The sequence below is a fragment of the Hipposideros armiger genome, unplaced genomic scaffold (genome assembly GCF_001890085.2).
Source record: "Hipposideros armiger isolate ML-2016 unplaced genomic scaffold, ASM189008v1 scaffold_149, whole genome shotgun sequence".
Taxonomy (NCBI): Eukaryota; Metazoa; Chordata; class Mammalia; order Chiroptera; family Hipposideridae; genus Hipposideros; species Hipposideros armiger.
The window spans coordinates 3,304,406-3,322,573 of record NW_017731499.1 but is presented as its reverse complement, the minus strand read 5'-3'; positions in this window follow the sequence as shown (position 1 = coordinate 3,322,573).

Here is an 18,168-nt window from a genome sequence, read left to right as displayed (position 1 = left end):
GAATAAATATCTGCTTTGTAAAAATTTCCCTTAGCTTTTCACTTGATCCAGAGGAAATTAATCCCTTCTTTTTCTGTGCCTAGAGTAATTTTGCATATTTCTTTTATACCATTTCTTTCATTCATTCATTCATTCATTCATGTACATATGTATAAATGCATTTCTCAAGCATATCACATACTATTAAAGTTTGTTATCTAATTGTCGCTCTTCTTCTTGAATCTGAGAGGTGCCTGAAGTTGGGGACCACAAGAGATTCATCTTTGCATCTTGCATAATGGCTATCACAGTGAGAGAAATACAGAGACAGACAGAGACAAAGAAAGAGACACAGAGAGATACACATAGAGAGAGAAAGAGAAGGTAAAGAAGGGGAAGGAAGAGAGAGAAAAGAAAAGAGGACAATTTTAGGAGATGTTATGACACGTGTCCTTTTCACCTACTAAGCGTCTATATTTCCTTCTTCTGTCTTTAGCGTCTATCTTTTCATCTGGGAAACCAGAGCTCTCTACTCCCACCCAGCCTGTGTACCTTATGTGGGGCTGACCTCATGTTCTCTCACTCCAGGGATGAGCCCACAAGTCAGGCTGTCCAATCAACATGGCCCGCTCTTTGAACTACTGAAAAGAGAAACTCTTTTTTCCCCGGGTTTCTAGGAAGTGGGCCTGAGACTGTCAGCAGCAATTTTGTCACCGAGAAAGGAAGACTATGCCAGTGAATGAAATGTATTCAGATAGAAGCAGAGATGGTAATAGATTCCTGATGGTGTGGTTTGACCCCCTATATTGAGCTGTGCCTGAAGCTGACCTACTTATGAGTCTAGTTACATGAGCCAATATATTTCCTTGTTCCTGATGAAACCAGTTTGAGTTAGGTTTCTTTCATCTGTAACCAACAGAGCTCCAATTAATATAAGACTTATAAGAGAGAAGAGAAAGAAAATAGAAGAGGAGAGGCTTGGAGCACTTTTGAGTTCTACTGGTAGGTCCCCTCCACTGATTGGGTTTCCTGGTCTAACATTAGCAATAGAGCTGGTGAAGGGACTTTCCCATTAGGCCAGAGGAAAAGGCCCTGGCAGGAGAGACCCTGGTGGAGGTACGTTTGGAGAATGGCCCCTTCTCAGCCCTCATCCAATTACAATACTTAGGGCTGGTCGAGTGGCTCAGTTGGTTAAGAGCTCGCTCAAGAGTGTGAGCTCTGAGCAACAGCGATTCGAGTCCTGGCCCAAGCTGAGTGGCCGCTGAGCTGCCAACAGGTGGCAGGTTGGCTCAGCTATAAAAAAAAAAAAAAATTACAATACTTTACCTACATCGACACTTATGAATGGCGTAACCATGGGTAAATCTCTTTCCCTTTCTTTTATACAGCAACTTTAATCACAAGATGGGGGTTTGGTTAATATTGTCAAGGCTCCTGTCTCTGACAGTCCAGGTACCTCAACTGATTCTCTTGAAACCCAGTCTGATCTCCAAAGGCCTCTCTGGAGCCCATTATGGGGTATCCTGGGCAAACGATCATCACAGTTTGCCCAGGAAGGAGGGCAATCCTGGGACACAGAGCTTTCAGTGCTAAAACCTGGAACATCTCAAGAAACTGGGACAAGGGCCGGCCAAGTGGCGCGATGGTTAAGAGCTCGCTTGGGATGCCAGAGGGCCCCGGTTCGGATCCCACATGTGAGGGCCAGTGACACTGCCCTCCACAGCTAAGATGCTGAACGACAGCTCAACCTGGAGCTGGGCTGCCATGAGTCGCCGGCGACGGCATAGGCTGCAATCCCTGTGGCAGTGGGTTGCCATGGGCTACCGTGTGTAGCCAGCAGCCAGTGTGAGCGGCCAGCAGCCGCAGTGAGCAGCCGTCCAGAAGCCGGCGACTGATCTGCCTCACCAGAGAAGAGCGCAATGATGGTGCCAACTTGGGCCAGTGAAGCAACGTCCTCCACAACTAGACTGAAGAACAAAAGGACAGCAACTTGTCTGTTCCCCTTCCCCCAATTCCCCAGCACTGTTCCCATCCCCCCAATTCCCCAATAAAAAAAAAAATCTTTAAAAAAAAAAAAAGAAACTGGGACAAGTGTGTCACCCCAGAATGACATCTCCTTAGCTGTCACAGAGGGTAAGGCTCCCTCTGACAGAGCCTATATGAAATGGTCTAAAATGTCTGTGATCTGTCTTCAAGCATTTTAAACTTTGCAACATTGAGAGCCTAGTAAAAATGCTGTTTTAAGTTTTGTAATGATTAAAATCAAACATGTTCTTTGTAGAAAGGTAGATAGAAAGAGAGAGAGAGAGAGAGAGACAGACAGACAGACAGACAGACACACACACACACACACACACACAAATATTTGAGTATATGCTGACAGCCCAATAAGTTTCCCCAGGATGGATATCACTTCTAATTGACTAGAGGATGAGGGGCTTTTAATTGATAACCCAGAAAATGATTTAATATAAGAATTAGATAAGAGAAGAAAGAAGAGGAGAGGCTTTGGGCACCTTAAAGTTCTACTGCTAGGTCCCCTCCACTAATTGGACAGTCCATTTGTAAATCTCTTAGAAATATGCCCCTTTCTTTACTTACAGCAGAGAAGAGGCCTTGTGTTTGCTAAGGGTGAAACTACTCAGAAAGATAAATAGTATGGTGCTGTAGGCAAGACTTACACAGAGAGGATTAACTGGGACGCCCCTCTCAACATTTTTTTTCCACACTTGATGACCTGAAATAACAGCTACAATACACATCACTCATATATGCTAAGAAGTTTGGATACTGTGACACAGTCAGATCAGTATCTCCCCATGTGAGTTTCTTTTCTTCTTCCTGGCAAAAAAAACCAACAACAACCCTGCATTTTAGCTGGGCTGTAGCCTTCCAAAATAAAGTCCACATTGTGTCTTGAAGATAGGGGCAGCCACATTTCTAAGTTCCAGATGAATGAAATGTGAACAGCAGTGTCATGTGCAGCTTAGGGGTTGGAGCCTTAAAGAAAGGGGGTGTGTTCTAATTCCCATTGCCTTGCTTTTGTTCACCTTGCTGCTTGAAATTCAGATGTGCCATCAAGCCATCTTTGCTGATGCAAACAAGAACAGCCTAGGATTGGCAGAGCAACAAGAAAGGAGGATCCTGGATCCCTGAATGACCTTGTGGAGCAGAGGCCATAACCAGCCTGGACTGCTGGCCTTGGGTCTCATCTTCTTTACGTTTAAGTCATTATTACTCTGGGCTGCTGATACGCACAGGTGAACAAACTAATTCACACACATTATCTCATCTGACCGTGGCTACCACTGTGTCTGAAGAAGAATCAGGTTCTTTGCCTTTGATCACCACCTGCCTAGTGGCTGAGCTGCTAGCAGACTCTGGTCCTGATACACATCCAATCCTCTAATCATCATGCTCTACTGCCAGCCCCATTTGCCCTCTTATGTAGTGCCTTCTGACTTCCAAAGTGTTCTAAAATCATTCCCCAGTTAAGGAGGCAGGAATTATTGTCCTTATTAGCCAGATCAGTTAGGTAACGACTCAAATCAACCAGTGAAGTAGTGATGGATCTGGGATGAAAATATCAGTTTCCAGACTTTGAAACTTTGCCCTTTTCACAAAACTCCACCGTTTCACTTGCCTGTCCTTGGAGAGCACTGGTACATGTACCAGGAAACTCCACTAGCCCCTCTTAATATTTTTTTTTCAATACTCTAAGCAACTCATTCGGGTTCTAATTCAAGAACACTAATGACTGTTGCTTTCTTTAAATTCAGGTATATTTGACAGAAAAAAATAGTCAAACATAAGTGAAGTTATGGTCCATTTCGGTCTCTCTTCCACAGATAGGAATAAACCTACTAATTTTTATCAGTGCAAGTGAATTTACTTTAAATACCAGCTCTTTGAAGAAACACATGATCTAATTCAGGGGCCACCTGACAGGCTTTGTTTATTGAGATTTAATATTAGTACATATTTCTTATCATCAATTTAGCATCCTTGGAACAGCCAGCTTAGCTCCTAAATGCTAAAGTTTCTGACAAACTCTCTATTTTTCTTGCACATTTTCTGAACTGTACTTCTAAATCTGTGTTCCAGTTAATTAGCACTGTCTGTAATTTTAGACAGCCCATATCTGTTAAGGCACCCAAAATTCCATCTTTGTTTCCAAAGGTGGCTGTTTGTTACACCAGAAGGTGTTTAGCTGCCAAAATAAATAGGTGACGTATCACTTATGAAAAGTGCGGTTGCCTCATTGGGCAGATGTCTCTTGGTGATGGTGACTAAATATAGCATGCCAATTTTAGGGCAAAGATGTAATTTTTTATTATTTTTTATTGGAGAACAGTGTGTTTTTCCAGGACCCATCAGCTCCAAGTCACGTAGTTGTTTCAATCTAGTTGTGGAGGGTGCAGCTCAGCAGCCCATGTGACGATCAAACCGGCAACCTTGGTGTTATGAGCACTGCGCTCTAACCGCCTGAGCTAACCGGCCGCCCAAAGATGTAATTTTTGAAGTAATTAAACTATTGATTAGAAAGATGTCACTTTGATGTTTCTGGTCACTATGATTATAGAGACATTCACCCTTTTCAAGCATGGAAATGTTTAACCCCTAAAAACTAAAGCCATATTATGAACAAATTTCATATTAAAAATCCAACTTTTAAGTAGAGGTAGGAAAGCGTGGGTCAAAGGCTTGTCTGAGTCCTTTGATGACAACAATTAAAACACATTCAGGAGGGAATAAAAGAGAAAGTACTGTGGGAGGTAGCATCTTAAATACTACTAATGACACGAAAGATACAACAGTGGCTACCATATTTCAAAACTCATTGTGTGTCAGACATTGTGCTGAACACTTGTTTTCTATTGTGGGTTCATTCGGTGCTCACAACACGCCTAGGATCAGAGGAGGAGATCTTTGGGGTGAAGCAACCAAAGCCCAAGTTTTAAGGCCCCATTACGTGCCTACATCCTTTCTAAGGCCCTAGCAATGTGTTCATATGATCACATATTGTTTGAAAATTTGCAAAAGGAAAACGTTTAAACTGCAGTGGTTTAAGTCTGCTAACTCTTTCTCCTGGAAGCTCTCCCATGTTACACATCCCCTCACGTTGGCTGGTGCTAGAGAAGCTGGGAGCATCTAGGGATTCGGATGCAGTAATGCTCGAGGATGGGGTTTGGTGGACATGTTTATGTGGTTCTCAGTCACTTCCATGCACAGTCAAGTTACTCCAAGCTGCCCAGGATTGGGGAGGCTTCCAGGAATGCTCCTGCCGCCCCTGTGTTGACTCACCTGGTATCTTGATACAAAACAGCAGGACCAGAGGAGGAATTGCAGTGGAAACAGAAGAAATGTAGGTACCAGATGAGAAATTAGGTTTGGAGTGTATGAGCCAGAAGCTAGTCTGGGGGAAATTCTTCTAAAGCATACGACTCATACGTGCAACAAACTCATCAGAACTTTCCCCAAGTTTGGTAACGATCCCAAAAACGTACATGACATTGCCAATACTAGTGAGTTGTGAAGCAGGAAGGACATTTTCTAAACCATTAATTTTCATCAACCGTGCTAGAGAAAAATTAGAATTATTTATTCTCTCTATAGAAAATACTTAAATGATTTTTATATGCAGCCTGAATATAGAAGATAAAAAATATTATAGAGGTTTAATAGTCAGTTATTAATAAAAACTATTATTTTAGAACATTTTGTGATGTTTGGATATAGATCCGTTTTTGTAAATACTTTTTTTATTTTTCAATTAGTTGACATACAATATTATATTCGTTTCAGGTATACAGTATAGTGATTAGGCATTTATATAACTTAGGAAGTAATCACCCCAATAAATGTAGTACCCATCTGATACATACTTAGTACAGTATTACTGACTATATTCCCTATGCTGTACTTTACATCCCCTTGATTATTTTGTAACTGCCAATGTGTACATCTTAATGTCTTCCCTTTTTCACCCTTTCCCACCTGGCCACTGTCAAAATGTTCTCCATGTATGAGTTTTTATATATTTTATTTGTTCGTTTGTTTTGTTTTTTAGATTCCACATGTAAGTGAAATCATGTGGTATTTGTCTTTCTCTGACTTACTGCACTCAGCACAATACCCTCTAGGTCCATCCAGGTTGTTGCAGATGGCAAGGTTTCATTCTTTGTATGGCTGAGTAATGTTCCATTGTGTATATGTATCATTTCTTCATCCACTCATCTATTGATGGACACTTAGGTTGCTTCTGTATCTTGGCCTTTGTAAATAATGCTGTAATAAACATACAGATGCCTATGTCTTTTCAAATTAGTGTTTTGGGTTTTTTTGGATAAATACCCAGAAGTGGGATTACTGCGTCCGTCTTTGTCTCTTGTTATATAGCCTTTGTTTTAAAGTCTATTTTGTCTGGTATAAATATGGCTACCCCAGCTATTTTCATTTCATTTCCATTTTCATAAAATATCTTTTTCCATCCCTTTACTCCTGTGTGTGTCTTTCGATCTGAAGCAAGCCTCTTATAGGCAGAATATTTAAGGGTCTTGTTTTCTTTTCCATTCAGATACTCTTGTCTTTTGATTGGACCATTTAATCCATTTACATTGAAAGTAATAGGTGATAGATATGTAGTTATTGCCATTTTATTATTCATTTTTTGGATCTTTATTTTTTTTTTTCTTTTCCTTCTTAAAGAAGTCCCTTTAACATTTCTTATAATACTGGTTTGGTGGTGATGAACTTTTTTAGCTTTTTCTTGTCTGGGAAGCCCTTTATCTGTACTTCAGTTTTGACCAGCTTTGTGGGTAGGGTAATCTTGGTTATAGGTCCTTACTGGCCTGCAAAGTTTCTGTTGAAAAATCAGCTGACAGTCTTATGGGAGCTCCCTTGAAGGTAACTAACTGCTTTTCTCTTGCTGCTTTTAAGATCCTCTCTTTGTATTTAACCTTTGGCATTTTAATTATGATGTGTCTTGGTCTGGGCCTCTTTGGGCTCATCTTGTTTGGAACCCTCTACGCTGCTGGGCTTGTATGTCTCTTTCTTTTGCCACATTAGGGAAGTCAGGGATACATAGAACAAGCTTTCACGGGAGGAATCAAGAAAACCTTGTGGAGCACTGTGGGCCCGTGTCTGTCTTAGTCTGCTGGAGCTGATAGAACAAAATCCAAGACTGAGGGCTTAAACAACAGAAGTTTATTCACTCACATTTCTGGAAACCAGAAAGGCCAAAATCAAGGTGCTAGCAGATTTGGCTTCTGGTGAAGTGTTCTTCCTGGCTTGTATGGCATTAAGACCCCACCCTTATGACCTCACTTAACCTTCGTCACCTCCTCATAGGTCTTACCTTCAAATATAGTCATAGTGGGGGTTAGGGCCTCAACATGTGAATTTGGGGCGTGGGACACATTATTCAGTCTGTAAACGGGTCCTTATAGGGCGTGGAGGTGACATGTGTGGGGCCTACTTGGTCATTCAGCTCCCGTGTGGTGGGAAGGGTATGGCTCTGTAGCCAGAATGCAAACTGCCAAGTTTGCATCCTGGCTCCTCCATGTCTTGCTGTGTGACCTCAGGCAAGTTCCTTAAACGAGCTGTGCCTTAGTTTTCTCATCTGTAAAATGAAACGGATAACTGTGTACAGTTCATAAGGTTATTAGAGATTAAAGAAGTGAGTGTGGGTAAAGAGCTCAGAAGAGTAACTGCCACATAGGCACTTAATAAATTCCCTTTAATCCTTGGGAGATTCAGGGGGATGTTTATTATTACTCTGACAACCTATAGCAGTATTTCCCAAAATGTGTTCAAACGCTCTAGGTCTGGGCTGGAAATATACCTTTTAGCAAGCTCTCTAAGTGCCTTGGATGCGTGATGAAGTTGGAGAATTGCTAGCTTACCTGCTGCGAGAGGCTGGTTAAATTTGTCTGGTTCACCTGCACTCTCTTCATTTGGGTCTCACACACAAAATCTTAACTTGCCTGGGGTTGGAAGAACTTAGTATCAACAAGCGTGTCACTCTCGCTGCTGCAAACAGCTGATATCCAGGGCTTGCTAGGTGTGTCCCTCACCACCTGGCTTATTTGGGATCAGTGGGATCGGACAGTTGGTTGCCTACGTGAAATGGAAACAGGCAAACTGATAAGTTCAGACATGGAGTGAGGATTGTTGGAGTGAAGTTTTCACTTGTCACCTGATCGAGACAGTATTGTTGGCACCCTCTGAGCCGCTGTCGCCCTTACCTGGAATGATGCCATTGGGACAGCAAGGAGGACTGTGGTCCCTGCTAGACTCAGTGGGTGGTGTCTGGATGCGGCCTCCGTGATCACACTTGTTCTTTCTATAAAAAAAATAGTGATTTTATGTTGTGACGGTTTGGCCCCGTCAAAAATCCAGAAATAACAAGGTTAAAGTGACCAAATCAATAAGCAGTATTTAGGAGGAGTTTGCTGTGCATATAAAAAAAGGCCAGGGCTCTGACCTTACAGGATAGCTTACAAAGTGAAAATGAGGAAGTGGGTTAACCTTTGCAATAACTGATTAATAGAGTGGGGGTTTCCAGGCGGCGGAGGATTGGTTAAAAGTGATTATCTTATTCCCTCACCATAGGAGAGAGATTACTTAAGGGTACGGAGTAGATAAGTCAGTCCTGGAGATCTAATGCACTGTCTAGTGAAGAGAGACAGCAATATTGTAATGTAAACCTCAGAGCTGCTAAGAGACTGGAACTTAATTATTCCCACCACAAGATGGAAATGATAATTTTATGACGTGTCAGGGATGTTGGTTAACTATTGCAGTCATATTGCAATATGTCAATGTATCTAATCAACACGTTACACACCTTAAACTTACACAATGTTATATGTCAAATACAGTTCCATAAAGGAGTAAATCAACCAAAAAGTGATTATCTTATATCATTTTAGGAAGATGACATAGTTTCTTTTGCCATTATCAGAAGCATTTATGAGAAATAACCTAAGTTAAGCTTTGCTCATGTTCACGAAATAGGCTAGATTTAGTTCTGCTTAGGTGGCTCACGAGGTTCTATCTGCTCAGCGAATTTTCAAGTCCAGTCACCATTTTGTCTTCAATAGCCCCAAGGGCAGCGAGCCTTTGGTGTCTCAGTTTGGATTCTTCCAGAAGCCGACCCCGAGGCAAGGGTTTGAGTGGAAAGAGCTCATTTGGAAGGTAGTTGCTGGCAACACCAGGCTGCAGGGAGAAGCAGAGGGAAATCAGACGGGAAGAGAAGAAAGCCCATTAACAGGGTGTTATCAAGCAAGTCCCTAGTGTGGGTGCTTGTCCCCTTGTTCTCCAGGGGACTCTGGGAACCCATGTAAAATCCATGCCTCAATTGCTTCCACCAGAGGAGCAAAAGAGGTGGGGCATTGTTTCCTAGTCTCCTGCCCATCACCGGCTGACACTCTAGGGAGCATTCTGTTTGCAGCACCCCTAGCCTGCCTCACATGGGGGCCATCTTGCTCCCACGGCTGAAAAAGTAGCAGGTATTCACAGTTGGCAGTTCTGGGCACGTAGAGGTGAGTTCTGACCCAGGTAGGCAGGTTACCAACCGTACCTTTGAATGCTACACTTTGAAGCATTGGCAAGATGGCAGCCGCTGTGCCATGTGCCTTACGGGGCTGAACATCATATCAACCAACGTGGACCGAGCTTTGACCGTGCACACCACAAATGTCCTCTGCCTCCTCGCTGCCCAAGGTGTGGCCCCTGGACCAGCAGAGCCACCCTCACCTGGAGGCCAACCGGAAATGCAGAAGCTCAGGCCCCACCCAGACCTACTGAATCAGAGCCGAATCTTAACCAGACCCCCAGGTGATCCCATGTACACAGGTACCCTCTCACGTCTGTGCTGGCAGACCACACCTGGGCCTGATGTGCAGCATTGAAGAAGTGGGGAGCTCCAATGTGAGGCCAGAAAGCCACACAGCCATGGAAGGAACCAGAGGCAACAGTGCCAGGAGTGATGCGACAGCCCGACCAGGAGGTGGGGTATGAGAACACGAGTGGGCTGGTCTTGGAGTGCATGTTAAGAGTCTCTGGGGGGCGATCCTGGGGGAGAGTAAGATCATGGAGTTCCTTGGTGGGGACCGAGAGGTGTTTGTGCTCATTTGGCTCCTTTACTGGTCCAGCCAGGTGCAGCCTGAGCCGTTTTGGGCACACCTGTGCATGTTTCTGCAATGACTGAGCACCTCCCAGTCCCGGCTTGTGTAAGGGCCCAGGTCCTGTGTGACTTCGTAGTCCCAGCATCTGATGCACACAGTCGGTGCTCAGGGGATGCTTGCTGAATGGCCCACTGAGCTCCAGGTATTCATGAGTTTATTTAACAAATGATTAGTGTCTAATATAGTCCAGGCGCCGGGTCAGACCTCACATTGGCGAATAAGTCACATTGGTAGTTGTTGCCCTTATGAAGCATCTAGTGGGAGATGACCCAACACGCAAACAAACAAACGCTATATAATTGCAAATTATGAAAAGTGCTATGTACGATATGTAGTGTCAGGGATTAATGGGGAGGGACAATGCCCTCTGATAAGGTATTAGGAAAGGCCCCTGAACTGAACCGTTTAAGCAAGAACTGAAGAACGAAAAGGATGTAACTGCAGGAAGGCATCGCAGCATGTGCAAAGGCCCTGAGGCGAGCGTGAATGGAATGGCTACATGATTTATAAGAACTATAACCTACACCCTCACTTCTGCTCACTGAACAACCACTCCCTTTAGTCAACAGAAAACCCCAAAGAGGTTTCTCCCTCAAGTCAGTCTGAGAAAAAACAAGTTATGCTGGGAGCCCCTGAGATTAATTGAGTTTGTGCTCCCGCTAAGCAGGGTGTCATCCATGAGGAAAATCTGGGAATTGCAGAGTCTGAGATTCTTTGAGATGTTAGCGTCTGGGGCCTCAGCATACAATCCCGTCTCAGAAAGACGTTGAATTCATTACGCTTTCCCCCACACTGATCATAGAGGATAAAAAGCATGAGTCATGAGGTTTAGGATGTGTCATCGTGTTACATTTCAGGGCCATGTTCCTAATACAAAGGAATAATTTTTCTCTTTCTGAGTACAATGAAAAAGTTCTAGCTGTGCTGTTACTATTTACGTGACTCGGAACATGTTACCTAAACTTCCCACACCTGGTTTTTTTCTCCATAAAATGGTCATAGTGATATCCACCCCGTGTAGATCACATGGTGCTTCCGGGAACTGGTTCAGCTTAGTTCAGTAAGCATTTATTGAACACTTAACAGGCAGTCACTCATTTGACCACTGTTTATTGAGTCCCTTTCTGTATGTCTCAGGCACTGTGTTAGGCTCTGGAGACTGTTAGGCTCTTAACAGTGAGAAAGATGGCTACATCCCTGCTTCCGAGAGCTTAGGGCCTACGAGGAAAGGCAGAGCATGCAAGTGTAGCAGATGTGTAGGATTTAAAATCTACATATGAAGATGCAAGAAATAGCAAAGATATTTCTTTTCTGGGAATCACGTTCCATCCCCAGCCGCATTTATGTCTCGCTGGCAGGTAGTTCGGTTTGGGGCATCAGTAGGGCTCACTCTCTGAATGCCCCTTTGCGAAGGACCTTGATTTCAGCCTGGTGAAGCTGAGCAGAGAACCTAGTCATGCCTTGCCCAGACTCCTGGAAACTGTGAGATAACAAATTGGTGTTATTTGAAGCGACTTGATTTGCGGTCACCTGTTACGCAGCAGCAGAAAATGAGCACGCAGTTCCCTCCAACCTCACTTTGGTTTTGCTGGTTTCTATTGAGTGTCCTAGTGTGCGAGGCTTCAGGCTTCCTGATGTTTCCATGACCCCGAAGAAACAGGCATTCCTGCTGACCTGGAGCCTGGAGGTCGGGGTCCAGCCCTCTGAGGGGCACTGGACCTCCAAGTTCTTGTGCTGAGCTTGAACTTCCTGGGGCCTCAGTTCGCCCTCGCTCTTTCTCTCCCAGCTCTATCCCAAAGCCATCTCTTCTCTCACCATTCCCCTACTGGGTAACACCGGAATGACTTTGGATTTTCACCAGATGCGGGGGGGAAAAACAGATTCGGATTTTTGTTTTAAAATGACACAGAAACAAAGGGCCCTGTAGACGTCTTGGGATTGGCAGGGAGAAGGGAGGGGAGGGGGGATAGAGGGTGGCTACCTCGTGCTGTCTCTCGTTTGTTCTGGTGAAAGTGAAACACAAGTAAACGTCTCGATATTTCTTTTCCTGCCATACTAGTGTCGACAATACCCTGTGACAAACGCCCTCCTGGTGGCATTCGCATTCCCTAGCGAGCCTTACGGAAGGTTTACTGGTGAGGGTGGTGTTCGAGGGAGAGCTCGAGGATGAGAAGAAGCTTGGCCGGTGGAAGGGAAGCGGGTGGGCGGAGAGAACGTGTTATTGGCTCAACGCCGAGCGAGGACATGGCCCATTTGAGGAGCAGAAGGACTGAGCGTGTGGTGGACAGAGCCAGGGATGGGGCAGGGGAGACAAGCCGGGTAAATGAGGAGCGGCTGCGCCAGGAAAGACCACAGAAGCCCAGTTAAAGACGTTACTTCAGTTTTGCACCAGTCAGCTTTTGTCATAGGAATTCTGCATAACAAATACCCCCAAACTCACTGGGCTGTAAGAAAACCAGCCTCGAAGATTTGCTTCTGAGTCTCAGGGGAGGCCCTGATGCTTCTGGACTCCTGGTTGGGATCCGCTGGGGTTGAGTCTGGGTGGGGCCTTGGGTCAGCTCCACCTGCATCACTCTCTTTAGACCAGCGACTACGTGGGACATGTTTTTCTCATGGCAGATGGTCGGCGGGCAAGAAAGCAAGAGGCAGCACGTAATGTTTCCTAACGCCTCTGCTGGGAACTGGCGCTTTGACAGTTCCATTAGCCAAGGCAAGTCACCTGGCCATCCCAGCACCAGGGGGCCAGGAAAGGTCCCTTTGCCCGCCATGGGATGCCCTGCAGAGGCACGAGGCAGAGGGCAGGACGTACAGTTTCTAGTTCAGAGAGGGAGAAAAGCAGTGGGAACAGTCACCCAACTTGTCACAGCATCCTAAGGATAACAGGACTCTGTGCCAGGGTTTCCCAGAGAGCTGTGAATAGAATGATCAGATTAGTAAAATGCTGCACTCAGAGGAACTGGACACAGACAGCCACCCTCCAAAGTCCTGAGGGATACGGCTCTCCCTCCACGCTCCTCAGTCACACTTGGTCCCCTGAGCCCCAAGAGTCAAGTCATCTGTCACAACCTGCTCCTTCTGCCATCAGGGAGAGTTGATAGGGAGTTTCGGAGCAGGTCGGGCCACACAATTTGCAGGGACCAATGCAAAGTGACTCTGTTGGGCCTTGGTTCAAAAATGTTCAAGAATTTCAAGATGGCAACACCAGAGACAAGCAGGGGACTCTCCAAAGCGTGGGGTCCTGTGCAACTGCACAGGAAGCTGGCTCCTCTTGGCGCATTTCAATCCCGCCCCCCCTCTCCCGCCATGACACTGGGTGCCATGAGCAGGAGGGGTCAAGATTGGTTTGGAACCAGGGCAGCTGACTGGTTTGGGGCCCATTCTCTCCCAGCCCTGAAATCCTCCATTCGTTCTAGTCAGTGGGCAGAATTGGTCCTCCCAGGCTGGGCTATTGCGTCATTTGCTAGGGCTGCTATAACAATGAACCATAGCATGGGCGACTGAAACGGCCGAATTGACTGTCTCCCAGTTCTGGAGGACAGAAGTCTGACAGCGTGGTGTCTGTCCATAGGTTGGTTCCTTCTGAGGGCCACAAGGGAGGGTCTGCTCCATGCGTCTCCTTTGGCTTCTGGCAGTTTGTTGGAATGTCTGGTGCTTGTGGGTCTGTAGACATATCACCTCGATATCTGCCTTCAGCTTTGCGTGAAATTCTCCCTGTGTTCGCGTCTCTGAGTCTAGGTTTCCACTTTTTATAAGACATCAGTCATACTGGATGAGGGGCCCACCCTACTCCAATATGACCTCATCTTAACTAATTCCATCTGCAAAGACCCGATTTCCAAATAAGGTCATATTCTAAAGCACTGGGGGGTCAGGACCCCAACATACGCATTTGAGAGGGCTCGATTCAACCCCTAACAGGTGCATTGTGGTTGAGCCGGCGGTACAGGGTTGTGCCCTAACATGGACCCTTCACTCCTAGGAGGCCAGCAGGTAGGAAAGCTGGCCTGCCACACGCCTCGCCTGGCAGCACGCTGCTCCTGTCCCCCGGGGGGCAAGCAGGTAGCAGATGGCCACCGGCAAACCAGGACCATAAACACTCAGGGCAAACCAAATGTCAGGGACCGAGGTGGTGTTGCTGTGAAGAGTGTCATGCGATTGAACTGCGTCACTTACCCAAAACAGATGGACTTCTTTCTCATCATCCTGTGACAGCCCCGGAGTTGTTGCCTTAAGTATCTGCCAGGTGCAGTCATTTCTTGAGCTAGTTTACCTGCAGCAGGTTACAGAGCTGAAAAACTTTGTGGCTCAGCTCACAAGACCAGAGGTTGCCAACCTCAGCTCCACGCTCGAGCCACCCAGGGAGCTCTCAGAATCCTGACGCCAGGGTCCCTCTGTGTAATCAGCCTGGGACACCACCGGGGCCCTGAGACTCTGCTTTTTAAAGCTCTCAGGTGATGACAGTGAGCAGCTAAGCTTGAGAACCACTGGCTTGGAACTGTCCCAGAGCCCAGCCATCTGGGGAACCGTAATGATGCATATTGATTGCAGATGGCATGGCATGAGTTTGTTGGGGGTTGTGTTTTGTTTGTGCTTCCAAATTAAACGCTTCAATATCTCTATGCTTTAACTCTGAAACACCATGTGCTCTCGTTGCTTTTCTGTCGCCTAACGACGCTCAGTTGCCAAGGAGCCAAATCTTTCCTGCATGGAGTTTTTCTTTTGCTTACAAAGGCAGCACATCAGCTGGAAACTGAGGCCGGCAGCAGCACGGCCAATTGTGCCGAAACGGAATTGAACAGATAAAAGATTTGCATTTGGTGCAGCTTATAAGGAGCAAGAATGTGGGCCATGGACTCTTTTTTTTTTCCCCAAAAAAAATACAGCTTGATTTTGTTTACCCTGTTCAGCAGAAAACTCTGTGATATGGCTGCACTGTTCTCAGATAATGCCTCTCCCTCTCTCACCTGCTCGTTTTCTTATTGTCTCTCTCGTTGACTTTTTCCTCTCTCTCCTCTCTTTTATTCACATCCTCTTTCTCCTCTCTTATGTTCTATCTCATGGTGCCTTCTGGGATAGTTTATGTTGCCTCTGGCAAAAGATGTGAGGAGGAACCATACAGCCAAAAGAACTCACCTGGGCCTTCGTCTGTTTCCCTCAGCCCGTAGCCTTTCTCTCAAAGTCTTTCTCCAACCTGCTGTGTCACTTGCTTTGCTGGTCCCAGACTCTGCCAGGGAAGCTGGCTACACAAGTGTGCGATGTAATAATAGTGAATGACTATATGAGGCCTATAACACGCCAGGCACCCTTCTAAGCCTGTTAGTCAGATAAGGAGACGGACGCACTGAAACAGCAGATGATCTCAAGCCCAGGCTGTCTGCTCCGGTATCTGTGCTCATCGGCGTGACTCTATGTTGCAAAAATTTCAGAAGGAGGCAGTGGGAGTGGGAGAAAGGTCACAGAGAGGGCTAGAGAGACAGAAAGAAAAAAAGCAGACAGACAAAAGACGGGGACGCAGAGGGATGTAGAGAGCCAGCCACCAAGATGCAGAGAAGCAGATAGGAAACGGAGCCATGAAAACCACAACGATGCAGCCGAGAGAGAAAGACCCAGCGAACAGACTACATACTGTCTTTCTGAATTGGGCAAAATAATTCCATCTATGTCTGGGGTCTCATTTAAACCAGAGACTCCAACCGTATGAAGTGTAGGTTTGGTTCAGGTCAGGTGTGGTTTGGAGAATATTCTTATGTCATGGTTTCCTAGTTTTAAGAAAAAAATGCATGTGTGCTTCTGGTTTGCCTGGTGTCTTTTGAAAAGGCAGAGAGAGAGAAAAAAAATCCACTTTCGTACTAAGCTCAGTCCTGAAAAAACAAACAGTAAAAAATAGCATTTAAGTTCTGTTGAATTCCGTCTTCAGCGAACCCCCTGTAAACATTCTGATTTATTTTTCAAGTCCTATCATTTGCACTTGCCACTTGGGGTATCAAAGACCCTGTTAAATCAGGTGTCTGGCCCAGTATTGTCCTTACAAGTAAGGAGGCTTCGTGCAGGTGCATTTCTCAGGCTTGACCTTCCGAAAGCCCCATCCTGGGGAGGTGGGTCAGCCCTGTGAGGGCGGATGGAGCTCATCAGAGATTATAGTCGGTAGAGACATCGTGTTGAGATTTTTAGGCCAATCCCAGCATCCCAAGAATATTGGTTTTGTTTCTTTACTGTTTCAATACAGTGGGTTAGAGACTTCAGAACTGTCCTTCGATTCCTTAGTGGTACATTGGTGGGACCCTGGATCAGTAGGACAACCTGTTTCACTTCCAAGTGATCTTGGAATGCTGTCATCAGCTCATTCCATGCTGTCATCACTCGGCTGTAAGGTGGAGACATCCAGACCATGGAATGTTATTCAGCATTAAAACAAAAAATGAGCCGGGGCCGGCCGAATGGTCAGTTGGTTAGGGGTCATGGGTTCGATTCCCACGTGGGCCAGTGGACTGTGACAGAGCTGAGCTGCCGCTGAGCTGCCAGCAAGTTGCAGGATGGCTCAGCTGGTGAGAGCACGTGCTCCTAACAACAAGGTTTCTGGTTCAACTCCCTCATGGGATAGTGGGCTGCCCCCACCTGCAACTAGGATTGAATATTGTGCCTTGAGCTGAGCTGCACCCTCCACAATTAAGATTGACGGACAACAACCTGGCTGCTCCCCTTCCCCAGTTCCCCAACACTGTTACCCCTTTACCCCAATTACCCAATAAAAAATCTTAAAAAAAAAGAGAAAAACAGAAAAGAAATGAGCCATCAAGCCAGGAAAAGACACAGAGGAAACTTAAATGCATATGACTACATGAAAGAAGCTAACTAACCCCAAGAGGCTACACATACTGTCGGATTTCAACTGAATTATATTCTTTAAATTTTGCTGTAAGCCTAAAACTGCTCTAAAAAATAGGATATTTACAAATGTTTTTAAAAGGTCTGTGTATTAAAGACTCAATGATCTCATTTGTAAGGGTGCTATTAGACATGGAAACCCCCTTTCCTCCTGTTTCCCATCTCCTCTGGCATTAGGTCCTATCTTTTGTTCACATGAGGTTTTCTCTTCAACCTAAATTCATTCATGGTGGAACACCTTTTATGTGCCAAGTTTTTCTATTTTACAGAGGCTCAGGAAAGCTACTGATATTCCCGAAGGCCAGAGAGTTAGCACATGATAGACCCAGAATTTTCAGTAGGAGATTTTCCAGATTTGGGGGTTTCCCACGGCCTCCCCATCCTGAGAATTTGCTAGAGGGCTGGAAGTCACTCTCATGCAGGTTTCTGGAGGGCTCAGTCTGACCCCTGGGATTGAACACTCCTCATTGTCCTCTTCTATATTGTGAGTCACAAAGACTATCCCAGGCCCAATGAGTGGAAGCCACGAGGACCCAGATTTCAACTAAGAAGAATTGCTTTGTAGGACGTAGCTCCCCAGCATAGAATAATATTGACCTCCCCATCACCATGGTATTCAACTGGACAGTGGACAAACAGAATGACCAAGGATTTCTAAACGGGGGTTTGCAGGTGGACTCTTGGGGGTCTCAAATTGCCACACTTTTGAGTATGGAGATGTGTGTACTTTAGGGGAGATTTTTGCCAGGTTTTTACTTGCATTTGACCCCACTGGTTGAGAACTGTTGAGACCAGGGACGGAGGAGAGGGTGGAATGAGTTATGTCCCAAACTTGATCATCTATGAGTTGCCTGTTGGGAAATTTTCATGAGCAAAAATGGGTCACCAAGGATAATGTGAATCCAGGGATCACCTGAAAGATTTGGATTTCCCGCTGTACTCCAGCACGGGACTTAGGGGTTTCCTGGGGTCACAGCAAAATATTAACTGTAGATGGGCATAAGGGATATTTTTGAGTTGATGCAAATGTTCTAAAAGTGTGTATTAATTTCCTAAGGCTACTGTAACAAAAGTCACTCAAACTGAGTAGCTTAAAACAACATAAACAACAGGA